This window comes from Antechinus flavipes, chromosome 3, assembly GCF_016432865.1.
Source record: "Antechinus flavipes isolate AdamAnt ecotype Samford, QLD, Australia chromosome 3, AdamAnt_v2, whole genome shotgun sequence".
NCBI classification, from domain to species: domain Eukaryota; kingdom Metazoa; phylum Chordata; class Mammalia; order Dasyuromorphia; family Dasyuridae; genus Antechinus; species Antechinus flavipes.
The window spans coordinates 71,627,903-71,646,139 of NC_067400.1; positions in this window are offsets into that span (position 1 = coordinate 71,627,903).

The window sequence follows — 18,237 nt, forward strand, 5'->3', positions numbered from 1 at the left end:
CATCTGGATAGGCAATGAAAAGAATACCATTTTGTTCAAGATTTTTTGTGGTAGCCCTTGTTTCTTTCATATCTCAACTCAACAACAAATATTTCCTGATCCTTTAGGTAAAATAACATTAATAATTATTTTTATATATGTAGTACTTATGTGCCAGTCATTTTGCTAAAAGCTTTACCATTATCTCATTGGAGGCTCAAAACAACTCTGAGAAATAGGTGTTATAATTATTCCCATTTTACATATGAAAAATTGAGGCAAATTGATTAAATGACTTACCCGCTAATATTTATATAGCTCCTACTATATATGCTGTGCACTGTGCTTAAGTACTTTACAAACATTATCCATTTAATCCTCACAAAAGCCTTGGGAAGAAGGTGCTAGGATTATCTCCATTTTATAGGTGAAAAGACTGAGGTAAATTGACTTGTCCAGAATCACATAGCTAATAATAAGAATAATGACTAATATCACTCCTTATTTTTATAATTATTTTATAATTTTATTATAATTTTTATTTTTATTTTTATAATTATTATTTCATTTGATATCTTGTGTTATCTCATTTAATCCTTACAACAACTCTGGGAGATAGGAGCTATTATTCATCTTTATTTTAAAGAAACTGAGGCAGACAGCTTTAAGTGCCTTTTCAGGGTTACATGATTAGTAAGTATTTGAGGCTGGATTTGAATTAAGATCTTTCTGAATTCCAATGCCTAGCTTGGTGACTATTCACAGTAGGCATTTAAGAAATGCTTGACAAATGATTGCTTATTTACCAGCATGAGTGAATATTGATTAGTTCATTTTAAATGAACATGCACATGTATGCACAAGTACATGTGTATATGTGTGTATACATGTTTGTATTTATTCCTCTAGGTAGTGATTCCATTGGGACAGCTGGATGGTCCAGTGGATTGGATTCAGGAAGATAAGAGTTCAAATACAGACTTCCTAGCTATGTGATTTTGGGCAAGAAACTACTGTTTTTCTCATATTCCACATCTATAAAATGGATATAATCATAGTAAACCCCTCCCAAAGTTGTTTTAAGAATCAAATGAGATAATAGTTGTAAAGTGCTTGGGACAGAGCCTGGCAAATAGTAAGCATTATATAAATCTTATCTATTATTGTTATTATTATTATTATTGTGGTATTAGTGTTGAGGTGACCATTTTTCCCTTGATGCCCATTGTAAAAACTTTATTCCTTCTTGTTCTTTCCTTGATTCCCCCTTGTAAACATCAAGATCCAGAGAAGAAAAGAGAGTGAGCATGCATACTTATGCATACATATTTATGTGATTTATCTATCTGTGTTGGAAAGCACACTCCAGTTCCTGTGATTTATCTGTCTGTGTTGGGAAGCACATATTCACACTCCAGTGGCTCATCATGGCTTGGACATGTTTTGGATTCTTGGGTTTCTGAAGAATTTCAATAGAATTTAAACTCAGGCATATCTCACCAAAATCTGAAAATTTTGAGTACGGCATGGACAACAGATTGTCTGTCTGTCATCCTAGGACAGCCTTAGCTAAATTCAGAGAGGCTTATCACCAGAAGTTTGGATGCTAGATGATGAATTATTTTGGCCACGATGATTCATCAAAACAGTCTCTGGCAAATCAAGAGGAGTTCTAATGTAGAAAGAATATATGTATTCATTATATATATATATATATATATATATATATATATATATATATATATATATATATATATACATACATATATATATATTTGAAAGAAAAAATAGAGGCATATATATATATAAAATGAAGAAAGAAAAAAGAGGCATATATATGTAATGAAGAAAGAAAAAAAATATATATATATGTAATAAAGAAAGAAAGAAGAAATAGACTATCCATATCAGTTAAGTCATAAGTCCTGAAAATTGTGGATTCTATGGATTCCTCTTTCTCTTTAAAAAGAGGCATAAACAAAGAATTAGAGTAGAATGGGAAATATTTGGTCACATTTTGATGTTTTATTCTATAATATTTTTATTCTCTTAAATTTTACGATCTTTTGGTAACTGGACAAAACTACAAGAGTTAACTTTTTTTTTTTTTTTTTTTTTTTGCGTTCTTCTGCTATTCCCATCCGCAAAACTTAATTGGTTTGGTTGATATGGTTTTGTTGTTGATTTTATGTTGTTGCAAATATTATCAGAAAGATTTTGTAGTCAGTAAAACAAGGGGTACCCAACGGGAAAGTTGGAGAGCATGTCAGGGCCTGGAGGAAGGAAAATTTGAGTTCAAATCTGACCTCAGATATTTATTAGCTATGTGATCTTGGGCAAGTGACTTCATTCTATTTGCCTTGGTTTCTTCAACTGTTAAATAAGCTGGAGGAGAAAAATGACTAACCACTCTAGTATGTGTGCCAGGAAAATCCTGGGAAAAGTCACACGATTGAAGTAACTGAATAACAAAGAATGATAGCAAAAAACATTTTATTCTATAAATACAAAATAATGTCTATAAAACAAAAAGTCATTTGCACATTGAGGATACCATTAGATCAGTCTTTTAACTGACTACCTACAGCACCCACTTGTGATTTATAGTTTGATTATGAACTCCCTCTTTCCACTTTGCCAAAGAAATTGGCAATATTTTTTAGGCACAGATGGTACATTAGCCTTGGACAGCTGGTTCCCTCTATGCTGTCTCATCACAGGACTATACAGCAAATATTGCCACATATGACCCAGTTCAGTAGGTAACACAGGGAAGGCCTCATGCTTGGCTTTGCCCTCTAGGCACATGCAAATGAACCTGAATGGGTTCTGCCTTGCAGATTTGTGTACCAATTTCCCTTTGGTCATTTGCTTTTGGAACCATCTTTTCAGAAGCTGCTATGTATAAGACAACCACTTTTTATTTTTTGTGCCTGTGTGTATTGCACAAGGTTCTTCCTCATTGTATTTCTATCATCTTCACATCTGCAAAAAATAATTTAGTTTACATAAAAACAATAAGACATGTCCATACAATAGAGAATGTTTTGGATTTCTAAAATTAGATTTTGGAGAGCCCTGAATGGATCAGAGAATACTCTTTTTTTTTTTTTAAATAAAAGACACTTATGGCAAACTTCAAAGTCAAATAAACTTTCATTGTAGAGGAGAAAGTAATACTGACTGTGTAAGTTTTGAAGAGATAAACCGTGGATAAAAGGAGAAAGATTGACTGAAGCAGAATTGGAAAAGGCTATTTACAGGGGGTGAGGGGAATCAACTAAATATAGTTTTTGAAGTCTGAGAGGGGCAATAAATAGCTATTTGTGTGGTGAAAGCAATGCATTTTTTTCCCAAACTAGAAACTGGGTATTTTTAGCTTTCTCTATAGAAAGATTTCTGCATCTATAGTCACCTAAAATTTTATGCTGCATTTAGACCAACTATTCAGTCATTGTGAGACTCAGTTTCCCATTTCTAAAATAGAGGAATTCAATTTAATTCAATCTTTATAGATGCAATAACACTTGTCCCATTTATCTCTGAACACTTCATTGAGGATCGAATGGAATAATATGCTAACTGTTTTATATGTCTCAAAATGCTACATAAATATTATTACAAAAGTAGAAAATAGGTAATCAAAAATTACCTATCAAAATTATGCTATCTACTTCTTCATGTTTTAACTGAGCATAAACAGTTACAAAAAATTCTGACATGTATAAAATAACAGAAATCTCAGGTAAGGGGTAGAACAACAATTTCCCACATCTTCAAATTATATTTGGAATGTCTGGAAAAACTGATCTGGGATTTTCATTTTTTAGTATTGCTATTGTCTTTATTAAAGCAAATGAATCCAGAATTCTTCAGTGGCTTTAGTTGAATTTTTGTGTGTTGAATGTTTTTTTCCCCTTGAGTATTTTATCATCTTTGTTTCTGTTTTTAAAATCATTTTTAGACTTTTTGGATTGTTGTTTGTTTTGATTTTCATGAACTCTGAAATAGGCAATTTATGGTGCCTATGATATAATTTACTCAGTAATAAATGAAAAAAATTCAGAGAGGAAAAAATAACATTTGACTTTATGGTCAATGCAATTCTTATATGATGAAAAGAATTTGAGTCATCATATAATTTTTTAATAGCAAATTACAATAAAATTTGTCATGTGTATCAATATGAAAATGGCCTATCCTTTGGTGGGAAGGAGAAAATGATTAGGTTTATACTGAAATCTCAGTATACTGAGAGAGATGTCTAAAGAATCTGTTACTGATTCTATGTGGAACAGTAACTAATTTTGTCATCTCAAGTAATTTATTCCTTTTAGGGCTTCAGTTTTCTTCATTTTAAACATGTGGGATATTTCATTAAGGTATAAAATCATAGACTTTTTCTTCCCTCCTTTCTTTCCTCTGTTTATTCCTTTTCTTCATTGCTTTCTTGTTTCATTAGTTTGTTCTTTTCTTCCTTTACCCTCCCTTCCTTGTTTGTCCAAGGTAATATGCTAAACTCTTAGAATTTAAAGAGAAACAAAAGCACATCTTGTCCCTCCAGGAGCTTTCCTTCTAATCAAGGAGATGTCATTTAATAAATAGGTATATAAAAATCTTATAATAAGTGAACATAGATGAAAATATTCTGAAAAGGAAATGATTAACAGCTGGGATCAAATAAAATATTTAAAAATCATTAAATCCCAATCATTAAAATCATTATCATTTAATCATTAAAAATACATATTCATCAAACTAAAGAAATTCAGGTTTCATGTTAATTTTTAAGTAACAATTAAATTTTATTATAAAAATATAAACTTTACAAAAGGTTCCTTTTAGTCAAACCCTTCCCCTTCTCCCAACATGCAGATTGACATAATCATTCTTGTCTTCTTTGCTTAATATACATTTTCCCAACTGGACTATTCTCCACTTTGCCCTGAAGGTAGTGATATATAAAGCCTGGTGACCAGAGGCATATTCTTTTAAAATAAAAAATTTAAATTATTTTGCCTTCATAACCAGAGTTCCCATGACCACTGAATTTTGAGCTAAAATGTAGGAAATAAACTAACCAAAGTTAATCAACAGAGGAACAAATGTGTAGTTGATTTTACCCACACTTGGCTGAAGTCTCTGGGCAAGGGAGTGGAGAGAATTGATGATAGGAAGGAGGAGAGTAGACTGCCCTGTTGACACCAACAGAAGTAAGGTTTGCCTAGCTAAAGCTTCCCCGGAGCAGGTGAGGTGACACTCTAGAGAGTCTGGACCAAGGGCTTGGGGAACTGAACCAGACTACTGGGTGACCAAGTCTCCTTTTCCTCACACATGAGAGCCTGCTGGAAGTGATAGAAGGGGTTGAGGTGAGTGACAGTGATTGGCTGAAGCAACTGGTGATTCTTAGAGACTGGGAAAGTTGCCTCTAGTGGATTCCCAATCCAAGGCAGCCACATCAGGGTCTGACAGCTGCTGGCAGGCGGTGGGCCTGGGCACTGCCAATACACATTCTATGTTCTCCTCAGTTTATAAAATAAGTGAATTGTGGCAGGAAGCCTCCAATGTCCCTCCAGGTGTTAGAATGCTATTATTTTATGATCCATTTCCATTTTAAAAAAATCAAAATTAGACTAAAGAAACAATGAAATTTTGGTATAATGATACTCCTTTTCCTAATTTCATCTTTTTAACTGTTTAAAATTTTTCTCTACTGTAAGAAAAATAGGACCTATTTTTGGACTCTGTGCTATATGTAATTATTATTTTGCTGACTTAGATATTTATTTAGTATTTTCTCAGGTTAACTTTGGATACCATTCTTCGATTTGTCAGGATATTATACATGAAATTATTTTTAGTATGACATATTTGTTTCTGGAAACTTAGTATTTTTGGTTTCCCTTACCCCATGGAACATTCTATCTTATAATCTTGTCTTCCAGGTGTTTGAATATGCTTGGCTAATTTTATTTTACTTATTTATTAAAGAGAAAAGGGTTGATTCTTCTGGAAACATTTAGTTTTCTTCAGGTTCACATTTCTTGTTACCCTTTGAAATAAAGGGCCTAGATTCTTGGTGAAACTCCTTTCCTTTTTTCCATTTTTTATATCTATAGATTGATCATGCATATCTGTTTCCCCCCACCTCACAGTACAATTCTTGCATTATCAGACATCTTTTTCAAAAAGGGATTTTTAAAGATGCGTCAGCCAGTGAAGCTTTTCACCAGTCTTTCACTTGCATCAGTGTGATGGCATTTGTGTCTGCAGCAGTAAGAATCAGGAGCATGAAGTAAAAAGATTTACCAGAGTAGAAGATATTTTAATATATATAACTTTTCCTATGACTGATTTCCTCTATGTTCTCCCTATTTTTACCCAGTTATTCTGGCTTTAGGCTTGAAATCATTTGAATGGAACCGCTAAAAATCTTGGCTTGATTTTATCTATGATATGACAATATGATTGCATTTAAAGTATACTCAAGTAAGGAGCTAGGATTTTTTAGAGTGGAGTCATCCAGCCAGAAGTTGGTGAGAGACCAGGTCACTGAGAAAACTCAAAGTTTTATCCACAATCAAAATCACATTTCAGCAGGTTTTAATCAAGGGCTGAACTGGTACAATTGATCTTTTAAAAATTGTTACCTGAAAAAGGGGAAAAAACTCAGATTTTTTTGTCACTTTTCTTTCTTCCTTCAAACTTTGTTGTTGTAGTTAAATCCCTAGCTGGTAACTGCCCTTCGAATAGACTAAATTCTACCCTCAGATACTCAGGTAGAACTCCCATTGGGCCCAATTCTGCTGTCCTCCTTCAGGCAAAATTCCCTTTGAATTTAAACAGTCTTTCTCAGGTATTATATTAATAGACATCATAGATACACAAAGGAAGATGATGAGGGGGGATGGGTTGCCATTGTTCAGGAGGGCTGACTCAGATTCATGGGTGTTGCAGGTAATAATCTGCAGAGAGATTTAGGCCACTGGAAATACCAGATTATACATTTATTAATTGTCAGCATCTTTCAAGAATAATTTCTTTCAATCTGATGATTATAAATTCTGTTGGTCAACTGATGACACCCTAATTATCACTTATTTAGCAATATTTTTGTTTTTAGAGTCTAGCAGAAAGATTTCCTTTTTGAATTTATACTGTATTTTCTGAATTTCCACGTATATACTCAGCATAAACTAGAATCACTGGAGATTATAAAGATATCCAATATGTCTGTTTCTCCTTTTTCTCTCTCTCTTCTTCTCATCTCCCTTTCTATCTTATATCGTTATCTCAGATCTAAGATCAAGAAGGAAATTTCAGAGTCTAATTGCACCAATATTTCATTTTACAATTGAGGAAATTGAGTCAGGAAGCTGACTATCATAACTTAAAGCAGTTTATTAAATAAAATTATAGGAAGGATCTATCTGATTTTATCAATTAAGTATCACCTTGCCAAGTTGATACTAGATGGTAATGATCAGAGGAAGGATTTGAATGCAGGCGCCTCAAGGACACATATTTTCCATGTACTTTGCTGTCCCTGCCTCTGACTGACTCTCTCTCTCTTTCTCTCTCTCATTTACATGCATTCACCTCTTTTTAAAAAAACTATATATACTTCAAATTTAGTACTGGGAAAAAGTAGTACTTGCAAACATTTCTGTTATATTTCCAGTTCTGTGTCGATTTAAATGAATCTTTTTTTAAAAACCTTTTTTTTTTTTTTTTTTGGAAGAAGCAATTGGAGTTAGATAATTTGCCCATGCTCAGACATCTAGTGAGTGTTAAGTGCCTGAGGGTGAATTTGAACTCAGGTCTTCCTGACTAGTACTTATGCTCTTACCCATTGCACCATCTAGCTGCCCCTTAAATTGATATATCTTAAGGACCATTTAAATTTAACATATGTCATTCAATGGGTTTGTTCACTGTATCCTAGTGGGTGTCCTTTCAGCCCACTCAGGACCTCACCATTCCAATTCACTTACAGATTAAGACATCCCCTCATAGTGTCTGAACCTCTTTAAAAATGAAGGATGAACAATACTAAGTTCTGGGAAGTCATCACACAGCTAGTGTTGACTTTGCAATGTTTGTGTGAGTCAGAGTAGCCATAATTTGCCTTCTTTGCCTCTTCATACCTGAGTCATGGTTTCCTTTTGATTTTGGTTAAGGATTCTTTGGCTGCTTAAGGCTATCTGTGTCAGAAAGTTGGATTTAGCGTCAGCACAGGGGTGTTTTTGAATCCTGTATCTTATCAGCAATGGGACTTTAGGTGAATAAGCAGTAACAAAAACAACAGCAACAATAAGAGCTACCTTTAAAGTTTCAGAAGTCCATCACATACATCACCTCATTTTATCCTCATAACAAGTCTGTGGAATAGGTGCTGTGACTATCCCCTTTTCACAGATGAAGAAACTGTTTCAGAAAGAGGTGAAAAGTCTTGCCCAACATCATACAGCTAGTAAGCATCTGAGGCTGGATCTGAATTCAGATTTTCCTGACTCTGAGTTGACATTCTATCCTCTACTTGTCTGATACTAGCTGCTGTGATAACTTCCCAGAGACATTGTGATGATCAAGTGAGAAATATATATAAAACACTTCACAAACTGTTTTAAAATTTTTATTCTGAATTTAAGAAATAAACAAGTGTTTCTATAACATAGTAGAATAGGAAAAAAAAGATGGTTGTATATAAAACTGCAAATCTTTTATGTACAATTTGCTATTTCTTTTAAAATATTCCTTTTAAATATAAATTTATAATGTAATTTTCTTTTTCTCCCTTTTTTTTCTTTCCTTCCCCAGAAATGGGTACCATTAGCACAAGTATGTGTGGATATACATGCTTGTATATGTATATGCATATACATATACATATACACATATTTGTATCTAATGGTTTCCATCTGGGGAGGAGGGAGGAAAAGGGAAAAAAGGAAAAAAAGTTACACGACATGTACAGACATATATATGTGCATATATATGTATTGGATACAAATACCTATACATCATATATTGTATGAAATCATTCTATACATACTTCTTTTAAAATTTCTTTCTCTAGATGCAGATAGTATCTTTATAGGTTCTTTGCATTTAATTTGGGTATTTTTAATAGTCAGAATTGGCCACTCACAGTTGTTCTTAAAACAATATTACTGTTACTTTATGTTCTCTTGGCAAACTATAATTGTTATAAAATATCAATTTTTCTTATTGTTATCATAGTATCTTACCAATGTCTGTATTCCTCCCATATTCCTCCATTAAAGCTTATTTTATCTGAACTCAGGACTTGGCTTTCTGTTAGAGAATCAATTCATTTATAAGAATTAAGGAAGCAATGGATGAGAATGATTTCATTTTATCCCCTCAATGATAATATTTACATCTCAATAATTACCATCAATAAAGCTACCCTCTGGAGAGTGTGATATGGTAATTTCAGGAGCCAAGGCAGACCATTGGGAACACTTTTAATAGTGTTTCCCAGTGCTTCAATCATAGTACATAGATAGCATCATATTTTTTCCTGTATCTGAACCTTTCCCTCCACCCCTGTCTTCTAGTTACCCTTAATGCTATCATAACTTAAAGCAGTTTATTAAATAAAATTATAGGAAGCACCTATCTGATCTTATCATTCAAGGAATTCCCAGTGTAAGGACTCTCTGTATCAATGAAATTCACAATCTTCATCTAATTTATATAATTTAATTTATAAAAAAGTCTTATCTGAAGCTTACAGAAGATATATTATAAAAGGAGTAAATATACTAGGCAGCATTTGAACCCAAAGCTTTCTGACCTTAAGCTCTTATTTACATACAATTCATGATATTTATAAAAAATAAATTAAAGTAATTAATATTATTTATAATTTATAATGTCTAATTTAATACAGTTTAAGTTAAATTCATAAAAATTTAAGTAAAATTAAATATTAGATAATCTTCAATGAAGGGGCATGGGAAGGGAAGAAGAGAAAGAATCTGCAACTCAAAGTTTTGAAAAAAATATAGAAATTGTCTTCACATATAACTGGGGAAAATAAAATAATAAATACAAATATTTATACAAAATACAGGAAATACAAAATAATGAAAAAAAGTTAAAAATCTTTGGGGAAATGTGTGCTTTGGAGAATGGCAAGATTGAGTTAGCTTGGAGATGGATATTCTTCTAAATCTTGGTGATTATCATGATCAGGTGTGGTGAAGGGAAGAAACAGAAGTCAGGCCACTTGTCACTTTGTTATCACTTATCAAATATATCAAAGCTGATTTAAAACTTTTTTGTAGTCATTTTAAAAGGCTGCATATACGGTGCAAATAGAAGAAAAATTGGGCCTTGCCATTATGCAAAATGAAAGCATATATAGCAAGAAGAATAGTACCCTGGTATCTTAGTAAATGGTAACTTCATATATCCCTGGGCAGTTTGAGTCTCATGTAATCGAGATTTTGCAAGTACACAATAACTTTTAAAATTAAGTAGCATATATTGTAAATATAGGTAGATGCTGACTCAAAAGATTTACTCAAGCTTGTAAATTCATTTCTAATATAAGCTAATTTCTTAATTTTTTCTCCCCATAAAAGAACATAAACCATACAATTTAATTACTTGAATGTTTATATTTCCATTTACATCAGAGCAAAGGAAAGCCAATCAGCAAGGACTCATGCTTGAATTGCCATGTATTTATCATCCTCATCATTATCATTATTGTTGAGATTCATTGTCTTGTATAACTCCAATGACTAACACTGAGGACAAGGATAGTTTTCATCACATCCCACATATGTAACTCTGACTTGAAGTGTGGTCCTAGCTTCCCTTAGATTTTAGTCTCCATAACAAATAGCTAAGTGAAGTCATTAGAAATTTTGGCTACAGTCCCTTTCAGGAATGTTTGCTCGTCCTTAGGGACTCACAGCAGGCAAAATCACAGTTCCCTTCAGCAACCTATACTTTACTGAAATATTGGCTGTGACAAGCCTGCTGGGGTGAGAAATAATTTTGTGTGCAGGAGTTTGCACTTCATGAGCATCTTACTGAGTTTATTACCAAGAGGAAATGGGAAGAGAGTCATCCTTATCCCTAATTCCAATATGGAAACCTGTTTGTGAACATGTTGTCAAATGCAGGTGAAAGCTTCTTTATTTCAAGACCCATCCCTTTGCCAAGCTAACTTCATAAATTCAAACAGGTGGCCCCAATATTTTGATTTGTCTACTTTGTCTTACTGGAAATTTCTTACCTCTTGTTTCTACTTCTCTCTGTTCTGTACCATTGATTAAAAATTAATATGATCAGGCCTCTGATGCTCTGTACTATAAATACCTGCTTGTCACTTCAAGGATTTGTTTAGCTAAATATTACTCCAAACCTCTCTCTCATAAGAAAATCCTGGTATACCAGCACACTAAAACTTCTGATTTTATTTAGTTTTAAACAGTTGCTCTCTCCACAGGATTCTTCATAGATTTCTACCATTTGTAAACAGGTTCATACTATTTTTTTTTCCTTTGAAGAACTAAACACAATGAGAAAATAGCTGAGGGGAAAATAATAGTTAAGTGAAATAATATTTAGGGAATATATATATATATATATATGTACATATATATGTGTGTGTGTGTATGTATATGTATGTATATATATATATATATGTATGTAATATAGTATTCAACCTCTTCTCCCAGAGAACAATGTTTATATGTTTGCTCATAACATATAGTACTTTGTTGGGTATTTGGAACAAAGTGTTTTTTTTTGGAAGCTTAAATAACTTTAAATATTAGAAATAGACAGCAAATTGTAATACCTAATAAATCTTTTATGTGCTGGGCCTTTTGTTTGCTCCTGTCATAGAGAGGCTTTTGGAGTTTATATGTGACCATCTAATAGGTGACTACTTAATGGGATTTAAATTCACTCACACAAAATTAAGCTGGTAAAAGACACTCCGACATGCTGTAATGTAAATGGGGCTGACGGCAGAATTAAATGTTTGTGGAAACAGGGCAACAGATCTATCAAGAGCTAATTAGACAGAGAGTTCAGAGGCAGGCTTGGGAGTAAACAATATCTACAAAGAAAGAAGGAAAGCAAGAATGGTAGGGGGGAAGCCCCCTTTGTTATAGTAATGAAAAGGAACTGTACAAAAGTTATTTAATTAGAAGCTCTGATGGAGCCTATCTTAGGAGAAAAACTTATATTCTTATCTGAACCTGTTGATTATTGCAAGCTGTATTAGAGCGTTGATAACTTCTTTAATGTTTAAGTGGTTGGTCTTTTGTTGTGATCTACTATTTTGATGTTTGGTTTTGATAGACCTTGCATCACACTGTGGCATGGTGAGTTGCTATTCACCTTTTCCAGAGTCTAATTTTTTAAGCCCATCTTTGAAGTAATTAAAAAAAAAAAAGCATTACAGTGTACTGCCAAAGCTAAAGACATCTAGGAGGCAAGGGGAAGAACAAATAGGTCACTAATGCTGCTACAAACTCACATTTCTAAAGAACTTGGGGTGAGTATTTCCTATCAGTTTGTGGACAAGCATAGTAGGAAGAAATGGCTTCTTTATATATAACTATTTACATGTTTTTTGTTTGTTTATTTGTTTTGATCTAGCAGTTAGGGTTAAGTGACTTGCCTAGGGTCACACAGCTAGGAAGTATTTTTTTTTAAGTGTGTGAGGTCAAATTTGAACTCAGGTCCTCCTGACTTCAGGGCTGGTACTCTAGCTAGATGGTGCACCATTTACCTGTTCCAGTTTTAATCTTTTCGTAATTACTTTTGCCTTTAGCGAATCTTTTGGGTAACAGAAAAAATATAATTCTTTTCAGCCTTCAGGAGGAAAAAGGTTTGAAGGAATCAAGATCTATATGACTGAAGAATAGTAAAGCCTAATTATAGAGACATATATTGAGCAATGATAGGGACCTTCCCTCCTCTGGAAACCAAAGTTTTAAAGGTTAAATGACTTGCCTGAGATCATGTTAGTAGCAAGAGGTAAGGGTGGGTTAAGAGCTTCATAATACCTGTACTTTCTATTGTGCCATGCACAGCCTGATTAAAATAATATTTTAGGAATTTTTTTGTTGTGGGGGGGAAAAAGCAACTTAAAATACAATAAGAGTTTATATAACTATATTGTAAATGAAACACAAGTAGATCAAGGATATTTGCATTATTGTAAGAATAAATTTACTAATCAGAGAATCTGCAGAATTGAGAATAGGACAGAATCTCAGAAGGCATTAAGCCCGTTCCAAGAATGCCCAATACATGATACCATTCATGTGGTGCTTTCTATTTATTAAGAGCCTCTGTCAACTTCAGAAGGCAATTACACATGAATATATGTATGTGAAAATGTAGAGGTTATGTTTTATTATTATAATTTAGGAAGTATCAAGGCCTTATAGAAGAAAGTGCTGCTACTGAGGATATGAGATATGTGAAAAGAGCCAGTGCTATATGGAATGATTACAAACAACAGTCCAAATCAGACAGATGATGTTCTACCTCTTACCCAGCAGAATCAATTGTTCCATAGATATGTTCTAGATTGTTTGTGGTTGATTTAATCCATGAAATCCACGGGCTGTAATAAAGTAGGCAGTTAATGTAGGGAGACTGCTTTATTCTTTAATGAAAAGATCAGTAAGATTAGAACTGTTTTGTCCCTGCCATGGAAATAAAGAAAGAATGCGCTGTTTCTCTTGGTGGAATTCCAATCTGTCTCTGCCCCAGAAATACAGGTGACATTTGGCAGTTTGTCTACCCATCTGTGATATAGACATCTTTCTTTCCTTATTAGTAAAGAGGACAAAACAAATCAGTCCAACCTAAAAAGAGGTGACATAACTTTAAATATTAAGAAATGTCCTTCCTGTGGCTCTCCTCAACAATGAAATGATTCAAACCTGTTCCAATTTTTCAGTGATGGAGAGAGCCATCCATACTTAGAGAGAGTACTGTGGGATGTGAGTGTAGACCACCACATAACATTTTTACTCTTTCTGTTGTTGTTTGCTTGCATTTTGTTTTCTTTCTTAGTTTTTTTTTCTTGATCCGATTTTTCTTGTGCAGCAAGATAACTGTGTAATTATGTATACATATACTAGATTTAACATATATTTAACATATTTAATATGTATTAGACTACCTGCCATCTAGGGGAGAGGATGGAGGAAAGGAGGGAAAATTTGGAACAGAAGGTTTTACAAGGATTAACATTGAAAAATTACCCATGCACATGTTTTGTAAATAAAAAGCTTTAATAAAAAAAGAAATGCCCTTCTACCATTAAGCTATATTTCCAATATTGTGCAATTATTCCCAGCAAAATTAAAATTACTCCTCCTCTTTGATATTAAAGACTTTTAGGGACAGGTAAATAGTGCAGTAGATAGAATACTGGCCTGAAGTCAGGAGGATCTGAGTTCAAATGTGACCTCAAACATTTAACTCTTACATGTTGTATGATCCTGGGAAAGTCACTTAACTCTAATTGCCTCAAAAAAAAAAACAACAACTTTTGAAATAATGGTGATTGAACTACTGCAAGTTAACAATAATTTATCATGTATTCCAGGAGATGAAATGTTCCTTTTTGGAGCTTTGTTGAAAAGTCACCCAAGCAGAGAATTCTGTGAAGACCTGATGTTTTCTCCCATTAGCACACTGGTGGATATGCCAGGGAAAGTGGTATTTTCTAAAATCCATCAATTAAACATCAGGCTACTTTCTGCTTTATGTAGAAAAGTTGAACCAGATTTTATTATTATTTTTTTAAAGATGTATTTACATTCTGACATGTAATGCAGAAAAAAAGATCCTTATTTGTCTTCAGGTTTCATTTTTGTATAAATGCATCAGCTCTGTTGGATTTCTTTGCAGCATGAATGAGACAATTGATTTTACTACAATCCTTTCAACACATTGAAACAGGATTGCATGAATTACTCTTGGTACTATTTTGAGTGGAAAACGAGGCTAATATGCTATTTACATAATGCACACATGCACACTACGTTTAAATGAACAAAAACATGCTGTTTGGGAAATTGTGGGTGTGATAAAATCCTGACTTGAACTCCGTGGTTATTTAATGAAGTGTATGATGTGCTATATGCACTGCTGTTTCACAAGTGTGGGGTCTTCTTTGAGAACTGGAAAATTATAGTTACTTCTCCATGATGCAGAGAGCTTCTGTACATGGAACCCCTGTAGACTAGTGAACATTCAAGAGAAATCAGTCAATGACCAAGATGGGGGAGCAAGGAGTGATTAAATTCAGAAAATACTGACTGAGGGCCAGCTGTGTAGCAAGTCATCAGACTAAGCTCTGGGGACATAAAGATTAAATGGGGGGAGGAAAAGAGAGGTACAACACAGACACAGATATATACCAAATAGTACAAAGTAATCTACAAAGCTCATGAACAAACGGGCTGGGTGGTAGTGTGCATCAGGAAAGATTTCATGTAGCCCATGATACTTGAACCATACCTTAAAGAAAGCTAAGGACTCCATGAGGGACAGAGAAGGAATGAGGGAATTATAAACACTGGGAAACAACCACTAAACATAGGGGGAAGCATTTGGAAAAACTATTGAACAATTGATGATGATAGAAAGTGAAGAAGAAATGATAAAATAATACTAAAATTTGGTTTTAAATGTTGGACTGAAGATTTTGTATTTTTATCCTGGAGACAATAGAGAATAAATGGAACACAGAGGAGTTTAAGGAGAAAATAATGTTAATAAAACTATGATTTAGAAAGTAGTTAAGGTTACATTGGATGCTTTCCATTTCCCCACCTATTTGTCTTTTAATAAAGTACGGCATTATATGTAGAAGGTAAGTCAGATTAATCTGATAAGATTTTATATTGTCAAAGAGTATTTTTCATTTGTAGATCACACTGCTTTTCAATACTCTCCAATACACTACCATAATTAGCTCTCTTTAAATATTTCACAAACCCATCATAGATAGAAATCTGTTGGAGAAAAGAGGCTTGCTAAGAAAATCAGTTGAGTTATAGGAAGGAAAGCAATGACATGATTGGGATAGAGATACAGAGAGAAAATTGGAATTTTTACCTCCTTCAAATGCATTTAACAAGTACCTTCCTTTTTTCAGGATAATAATTTTTTCAAAAAAAATTCTCTGCCATGGCTTACAATTTGTATTAGTACAATAAAAATGACTATCATCGTAAAAAGACTTAATAATGATCATGAAACCTGACTTTTAAATAATATTTCACATATATTATCTCTTTTGATTTTTAAAAACCCTTGAAGTATATACCACATGGATTTTTATGACCATTTTACAAAGGAGTGAAATTAGTGTCAGAATAGCTTATTGAATTGCTGGAGGTCAAACAGCTAGTAAATATGAAGGATAAAATTTGAATCTGTTCTCTCCTGTTCTGAGAGAGTATAAAGTTAAGAGTAATGTCAGAGAATAAACTAATTTTTAAAAACTTATATAATAGCATACTTCAATCCTGGTTTTATTCCAATAAATATTACAATAGAATGTGATGACTCTATGATTAAAAGTCAACTCAGAGACAGAACATTTCTTTGATATATTAATGATTACGTTTTGTACTTCCTGAATTTTAGATATCACATTCCAATATTATATGGATCTGGCTGGTACATATCTTTCTCATGGGATCTTAGAACTAATAAATAAGAATCTCATCTAAAGATTTTATTTTACAAGTTTTGCAAGAATGAATGTTAAAAACTGTCTTTGCATGTGTTTTGAATATAAAAAGCTATTATTAAAAATAAAGGTTTTGTTTTTACTTTTGATATTTTATTTTATTTTATTTTTTACTTTCTTTGGGTAAATGAGAATTCACTCTGAGTAAAGAGGAAAATTTTCTCCCTTAGTATCCAACTGCCTTTGATGGTCTTCAATCAAAGCACAGGTAGATAGTAAAGTCAGAACTAAGGAAGTTAGATTGTCTAAGTAACTTGCCCAGGGTCATAGTAAGCTAGTAAGTATCTGAGGCTAGATCTGAACTTAGATTTTCCTGCTCTATCCATTGTATCACCTTACTATCTTTATAAATCTGTAGAAGAAACAAAAAAAAAATAGAAGCAAAGGGAGTCCCTCTTCCATCTCTTCTCTTTGGAAGCTGCGTCCCATTCATGGAAAACACTTTAATTCATAAACAAAAGTTCCTCCCAATCAATCAGGTCAGTATTTATTAAACATCTGCTATGTTTCACATACTGTGCCTGTACCAGGCCCAGGAGGAGATGAAGACAAAAATAAATGAAGCCATTTTTTTTCCATAGGGAGTTTTGAGGGGAGGAGGGACATTCTAAATAAGAACAGATACAATAAATGCAAAGGCACTTTTAGGGAAGAGGCACTAGACAATGTAGGGATTAGGAAAGATTTTGTGTAGATGATAGCCTTTGAGTTGAACTTTGAAGAAAACTGGAAATTCTAAAAGGTAGAATTGCAAGGCAGGGGGGTGGGGGGAGGGAGGGAAGTAACTCCAGACATGAGAGACTGCCCAAGTGGACAACTCAATTGTCATGCCTGAGAAACAGTAAGAAGTTTGATTTGGTTGGAACCCCTAGAATGTATGAGAAGAATAATGCATTGGGTTAGGTTGGAAAAGCAAGCTGAGATCTGAATGTGGAAACTCAAGTGTTGTGCCTGAGAAACAGTAAGAAGTTTGGCTTGGTTGAAACCTAGAATGTATGAGAAGAATAATGCATTGGATTAGGTTGGAAAGGCAAGCTGAAATCTGAATGTAAAGAGATTTATTTAAATGTCAAATAGAAGAATTTTAATAAAGTCGAAGGTAAAAAAAAAAGCTGCTTAAAATATAGAATTAAATGAAGAAAAAAATAGGAAGACAATATATAGTCATTAGGTATGTACGATTTGCTTAGAAATATTGTGAACGTGTTTTAAGTAGAAAGGTCCCCTGTCAAATGGTAAGATATTTCTGATACTCTTATTTGTAAATTCAATTCAGCAAATAGTTATTAAGCAACTATTATGTGTATGACACTAAGGCTACAATCCTTTCCCATAAGGAACTCATGATAAATGATGGGAGATATATAGCTATATCGAACTATGTTAATATATAGATATAACTAGATATATAGATATCTCTATATATGTATATCTGTCTATAAAACACATAAGTGTAAGAGTGACAGAAAAATGTTCTA